Source organism: Octopus sinensis, linkage group LG9 (genome assembly GCF_006345805.1).
Source record: "Octopus sinensis linkage group LG9, ASM634580v1, whole genome shotgun sequence".
NCBI lineage: Eukaryota > Metazoa > Mollusca > Cephalopoda > Octopoda > Octopodidae > Octopus > Octopus sinensis.
Window position 1 is genome coordinate 48,378,175 of NC_043005.1, and position 7,794 is coordinate 48,385,968.

At 34.3% G+C, this 7,794-nt stretch overlaps 1 long non-coding RNA gene across 1 annotated transcript in view; it reads right to left on the reverse strand.

The window, feature by feature from the left end:
* Positions 1-6,918, reverse strand: part of LOC118764696 — a 21,305-nt gene extending 14,387 nt beyond the window's left edge. The window contains exons 1-2 of the long non-coding RNA XR_005000502.1: positions 6,894-6,918; positions 5,253-5,271 (exon numbers count right to left, since the gene is read on the reverse strand). This is a non-coding gene — a long non-coding RNA (uncharacterized LOC118764696). The remainder of the gene's footprint in view (positions 1-5,252; positions 5,272-6,893) is intronic.
* Positions 6,919-7,794: the final 876 nt, after the last annotated feature.

Genomic DNA, 7,794 nt, shown 5'->3' on the forward strand with positions numbered 1-7,794 from the left:
TTTCGAGCAACGAAAGAAACAAATCGAGAAACGAGATAGGCAACATAAAGAACATTCCCTTCATCAGTTGTCACATACAAGGCAAGGAGTTGGAAGAGTTGTTAGTACGGTAGAAAGAATATTTAGCGGTATTTTGTTAATCTTCATGTTCTGAGTTCAAAATCCATCGAGGTTGTCTTTGCTTTACATTCTTTCGAGGTCGATAAAATATAAGTGCAGTTGAGTACTGGGATCGAGGTAATCGATTCGCCTCCCCTCCCCCGATATTGCTGGCATTGCGACAAAGTTTGAAACTCAAATACGTATACATATATGCATGTGTGTGTGTAAGTATGTATGTATGTATTCACATATATACAGAGAGAGAGAGAGAGAGAGAGAGAGAGAGAGAAATTAATACGCATTTGAATCGTCAATGAGAAATCTCTGCCACCCAAAAATGTGTGAGCGTGCGTTCGTGCGTGTGCGTATATGTGTGAGTGTGTTTACATATGCAATGTATACACAGATGCGTGCACACACAATGTTTAATTCATGCAAGTATATCTCTTTGTGTTTATGTGTAGCTCCGCTTGTATACATGTGTGTCTGTTTTTGTGTGCAGGTGTGTTTGTATGTATGTATATGTGTGTGTGTGTGTGTGTGTATGTGTGTGGGTGTGTGTGTGCGTATTGTGCTGGCATTAATTAATACCAAATAATTTACTGAATGTTAAAACAATAGTCAACCACTTTAAAATATTAGTCAATGAAAGAAAACGTTTGTGTCGCTTCTTAATGTCAAAAATACAATACACCAGAGCGTAAGACTTAAGTCTTTTTATCTTAAGACAAGACACTATAGAGTCCAGAGTATCGTTTTGAAAACCATTATTGTTTATATATATACGTATGTGCATCTGTATTTTTGTATGCGTTTGAGCGTGTGTGTGTATATATAAAGAAATGAATTATGTAATATTCATAATACAATTTTTATGTTTGCACAAACCTATCAGTTAACAATACATACAATTCAATATTTGTTTGGTTTCTTATTTCTGTCCATTGTTCTCATCTTTAGGTAAATCATTGTTTTAAGCTATGCCAGAAATACCTGTCTTTTGACCCTTTTGTGTATTGTGCATAGGTACTGTACTCATATAAACGAATGTTTGATATACATACTTAAATATATGCATACATATATATATATATATATATATAATATATATATATATATATATATATATTATAATATATATATATATATATATATGTGTGGTGTATATATATATATATATGTATATATATATATATATATATACATATATATATACACATACATACATACATGCATACATACATACATACATACATACATACATACATACATACATACATACATACATACGCGTGGTTAGGAGTTTGGTTTCCCATCATGTGGTTCCAAGTTTAGCCCCATTGCGTAACACCAAATGTCTTCTGCTATAGACTTGGGACCGACCAAAGCTTTGTGCGTGGATTTGGTAGACGGAAACTGAAAGAAGCCCGACCAATATATATATATATATAAATTTAAAAATTAAAATTCAAAATTATTTCCGGTATTTTTGCGCGCCAAAACGAACACTTTTGAAATATAACCCCAAATGTAATTGATAGAACTATATACATGCTCAATCTCATGCGGACGTCCCGTGTATAGTTCTTCAAATTATATTTTGCTATGACGATCACACTGACGAGTTGTGGACATCTACGTAAGTGATTACGTAAGTGGTAACAACGAAACTGGTTTGTGATTAATCTGTATATTTTGTATCTTTTCATTTATCTTACTCGCTTACGTTCTGGCGTTTGCTAAATTTCCTTGAGAACATTTCTTTCTTAGTGGTAAGACCATAGGAGGTCGACTTCTAGCATATTGGATGTCCACATAGTAGTCATCCCTCATATATATATATATATATATATATATATATATATATATTATATATATATATATATATATATATGTATATATATATATGTATGTATGTACGTATGTTACGTATGTGTCTATATTATATAATATATATATAGTAGAAGACATATGCCCAAGTGTCATGCAGTGGAACTGAATCCGGACCGTGTGGTTGAAAAGCAAACTTTTTAACACACACCTGCGCCCGCGTCCATTGAAAAACTTTATCTGACAACCAGCATTTTCAAGAGCATCTGAATATGAAAGGAAATTATGCTTCAGTCTCATCAATCCCGGCATATCGATTTACTTCTGTCTTCATTCTTCCAAAATCGCTCACAACTTTTTATCATCAGTCCTTTGTATCTCATCTACGTGTCACCTTCTCACTTCTCCCTACTTCTTCATGCCTTTTCTATTCGTAGAAAATTCCCTATATTCATTTCAAAGCTTTGAAAACTTTTTGTTGGAAATTAAACAGTTGTCAGGTCTGAAACATTCATTTAAATAAATATTTTAATCTCGCTTACCATGCATCATTTTAGTTACTGTGGCTTACTTGATTGTTGCAAGCTATGCTGATATTTGTGTCGAAAATATGCTGATATTTGATTGGTAACTGACGAGACGTTTGAGCATGTCCGCGCGTCCGTTATGTGTGTTTTCGTGTTATTCTAAACTTCCCACCTAGTTAACCTACAATAAAGTATAAATGTGTGTGTGTATGCGTGTGTGTGTGTGTGTGTGTGTATATATATATATATATGTAGAGAGAGAGAGAGAGAGAGGAAGTGGAGGAGAGGGAGTGGCGTGTATATATATATATATTATATATATATATATACAGGCACACTCCCTCTCCTCCACTTCCTCTATTTCTATTTCAGTTATTACACTGCGGTCATGCTGAAGCATTGCTTTCACGAATTTTTAATCGAATAAATCGCCCCAAGTACTTATATTTGTTTGTTTAAGCTTTGTACTTAATATACTGGCCTTTCTTGAACCGCTGATTTACGAGAATGTAAACGCACCAACACCGGTTGTCAAGCCATGGTGAGGAACAAACACACATACGCACACACATATACCTACATGCTTATATGTATGTATATATATATATATATATATATATATATATATACATATTTCTTCATTGCCCACAGGGAGCTACATAGAGGGGACAAACAAAGGGATTAAGTCAATTACATCGACCCCAGTACGTAAATGGTACTTATTTAATCGACCCTAAAAGGATGAAAAGCAAAGTCGACCTCGGCGGAATTTGAACTCAGAACGTAACAGTAGACGAAATACCGCTAAGCATTTCGCTCGGCGTGCTAACGTTTCTGCCAGCTCGCCGCCCTAATATATATAGATATACATATAAATATAGATACACACACACACACACACACACACCTGATGCGCCTCTCTTCAATTTTCGTCCACCAAATCCACTCACAAGGCATTGGTTGGCCCGAGGCTATAATAGAAGACACTTGCGAAGACGTGCAGTGGGATTCGACTGAGAACTATGTGGTTGGTAAACAATTATCAACTTCATCTAATTCGAGTTCCACCGTAAAAAGCGATATATCACACACACACACACACATGAGACAACGAAATTTATGTTTCATAACTAGTACATGATGAGTTCTTGATCTATTTAAAGCATCATCTGTTTGTGAGAAGGCAAATATACACCCTGCGGCGTGAGTAGTCTGGAGCACTCAACACTTCGCTGAAATAAAGATGCCGTTGCCTCACAACGTCATGAGACAGCAGTTGCCTTGCGTTACCTTCAGCCCGATATAAGACTGAGACATACAGATAGAATGGCGAATATTTATAGCTTAGAGTAATTTGCATGATTAGAGTGAAAAATTCACGGTAACCAGTGACATAGATTTGGACAAGCATAAAGAAAAGTATGTTAAAAACCTTAAAAGATTAACTCTCGATTCATTGAAATTAATTTTGCTTCGAGAGAAAGTAAACGAACACACGGCGACAATTACGTCCTACTCCGATAAAAAAGAAGTTACACTCAAGCAATCAACAGTTCTCCTGAATTAACATACTATTAAGGAAAAGAATAACTTTTATTTTATTTTATTTTATTTATTTATTTATTTATTTTCAGAAGACAAGAGGTTAGCTATGAACAGGTGACTCTGCATTAGACGTATTGTTTTTCTTACCTATTCCTACCTGCCTTTTCATAAATAACAGCTTGGTAAATTCTCTCAAAGCATTTTTATTATTCCTTTCGATAATTCTTTCCTAATTACTTCTGTCACACGAGGACAGTAACACTTAATGGTCGTTCCCTCAACTACTTTCTCTCTCATTCTCTTTGATTCTTTCTTGCTTCCTTCATTTGTTTCTGTCTTTCTTACTTTCTGCTCTACTTCTGTTTATTGTTGTTTAGCCTCAGATGAACCCTGACTCCACAGACCTGCGATCAAAGACGTTCCAATCATTACTATCGTGCCTATTTTCACCTCGTCCTCATTTTTTTCTAAGACAATTCAGCCTTGAGCGAGATTTGACTGCTATATCTAGCAAGCCATGCTCGATGAACCATCGTTGGTTTGAAGTTCTTTCTGTAATCTGTTTATTCTCTTATCCTAGTTTTTTTTTCTTTTCCCCTTTTTCTCTGTCTTTGTGTATTTTCCATCGACCTGTCACCTAATTGATTCTGGTATCTATCTCTCATCTCTCAATCACTTGACTCACCAACGTTTCCGACCCACATCTCAGCCTATTTTCATTCACTTCCTTCTTTGCCATGTAAAAACAATCATTCGTCCACACCCGCCCCACACACACACATACTCTCTCTCTCTCTCTCTCTCTCTCTCTCTCTCTCTCTCCTCTCTCTCTCTCTCTCTCTCTCTCTCTCAAATATCACTTAACTGTAATTATGCCTATTCCAAAAATCTCAGCCTCGCATCTGAGTCATTTCATATCTATCTATCTATCTATCTATCTATCTATCTATCTATTTATCTATCTATCTATCTATCTATCTATCTATCTATCTATCTATCTATCTATCTATCTATCTATCTATCTATCTATCTATCTATCTATCTATCTATCTATCTATCTATCTATCTATCTATCTATCTATCTATCAGTTTGTCTCTCTGTCTATCTATCTACCTATCTACCTATCTACCTACTCAACTCTGCATACCTATCTATTTCGCTGATAATTCTTTTTTACTTATTTCTGAAACAGCTATGTCTGCACCCAACTCTCTCTCTTACTCTCTCTCACACGCTCTGTCTCTCACTCTCTCTCTTTCTCTCTCCCTCCATCTATCTATTTGTCAGTCTGTTTATCTATCTGTTTATCAATCAATCAATCTATCTATCTATCTATCTATCTATCTATCTATCTATCTATCTATCTATCTATCTATCTATCTATCTATATGTGTATGTATATATATACATATATATATATATATATATAGAGAGAGAGAGAGAGAGAGAGACAGACAGACAGACAGACAGACAACAGAGACAAAGAGACAAAGAGACCGAGAGACAAATAGACAGACAGACAGATAGATAGATAGATAGATAGATAGATAGATAGATAGATAGATAGATAGATAGATAGATAGATAGATAGATAGATAGATAGATAGATAGATACTCAACCACCCTGGTAAATCATATTTCTCAAACAGAGCTACATCTGTACCCTGCCTCTCTCTTTCACACATACATACTACTCTCTCTCTCTTTCTGTGCATCACTCTCCCTCTCACTCTTTTCCTCCCTCTCTCTCTCTCTCTCTTTTCCTATGAGCTTAAGTGTTTCCTCTACAAATCCTTACTCTTTCGTTCTCTTTCTCTGAACCCAAACTTTATATCTCCTTAGTAGTCTCCCGTCTCAATAACTCTTTAAATCTTTCTCTCCTGCTCCCTCTCATTCTCTGTTCATTGACCACTTCCGTCCCCAACCCCTCAGATTTTTCTTTATTCGTACATTACTACCTTTTATTTTTATTTTTCTTTCCTTTCATCCGTCTACCGTATAAAAACGCAACAACAAAATACGTTGCCTATGGTCATGAAATAAGAATTAAATATTCCCAAACAGATAGAGACCTCTTTAGAAAAGCGAAGTTTGTCCGAACCAAAATACATTTCTTTCTTTATATGTCAAATCATCAACGAAATGAAATGACCAGAATTTCTAATGAGATGTTTCAATGATAAAAAGAAGACAGTCTAGGTTCCATGTTAAATACATAAGGCTCATACATTCGAATAGAAAAATAGAGTAGAAAATATAATGCATACATATGTACTCGCCCGTTCACTCACAGACACATACACGTAGACATGCATGTACACACACACACACGCACACACACACACACACACACACACACACACACATACACACACACACACTCGTGTATAGGCACCTGTCTTCTGATATATCGATCTAACGGTCAGAAATTCAAATTCCGATGCTATTATCTACAGCTGTCACATTGAATCTACTTACTTTACGGATGCAGCAACAGACGCTAATATCACTTCATCCTGAAGATGATAGTATGAAAATCTAGAAGCCTTGATCAAGGACGGACACACGTACACACACACACATAAAGCGCATTGAGGTATATAACAAATTATCTGCTCAATTCCTCGCATTCATTTGTTTTTATTACATAAATATGTTCAGATGGACACATCCAACTTAGATTTTAAAATTCCGAAGATTTCAAAATCAATCGGCATTTCCCAAGAAAAAATACATTCAACATGTTTTGTAGAATAAATCCTACATAGCACATAAAAATTAATCAATTATTACAAGAATGATAACAGATTAATTATATTGAAATACGATGAAACGATTGTATATCAAGTATTATAAGGATTTGCTAATTCCATTATACATACATATACATATATATATATATATATATATATATATATAATATATATATATATATATATATGCATGTATGTATGTATATCACACGTGTATATATATATTACATGGAATAGTTCTCAAACATGTTTAATTACATATACATCTACGCTAGTTCAATTATACTGTTTATACTAATGATTCTTATTTTAAGATTTCTTTATTAATTTATGTTTAATTTGAAACAATAATGTTTCTCTGCATCTAATTAGCCTTAGTGTCTATTAATTTTTAAAGAGGTTTTTGGTCTCATCTTCAGAATGTAATAGATGCTAGTGGCGTTCTATATAGTGCTTGCATTTGTGTGTACGTGTGCATGCGTGCGTGTGTGTGTGAGTGAGTTAGTGAATGTGTGGGGTATCTGTGTGTGTGTTTGTAGCTTTATTATAACTAATAAATCACCATCACTGAATTTTAAATGTTTAAGTGTTTACACTAATTTCAACAATCAGCATATACTTATGACTATATGTCTGTATACAATATAGCATAAACAACGTTTGTAAACATATACACACCCACATATATTATACATATGTTTATTTATAAATAATATAGATCGATTACTTTGACTAATGACGAAAGTGAAAAGATATAGTAAGTACGATAATTTCTTTTCATTCATGATTGAAATACCTGACTTTTATTTTCAACAATTTAATTGGATGTACATTGTGATGCGTTTGACTGTTAGTGATGAAGATATTTTCGAAATGTATAAAATTTGTCATGAAGTTAGCAATCATATTTCTAACTTATACATGAACCAATAAGGGAGTCTCTTCCATATTACTAAGTTTGCTAGAAATAGCAGCCAACATTCCTTTAAAGTGTGGCCTTCCGACTTAAAAAGAAGAAAGGAAAGACGCATTCGAA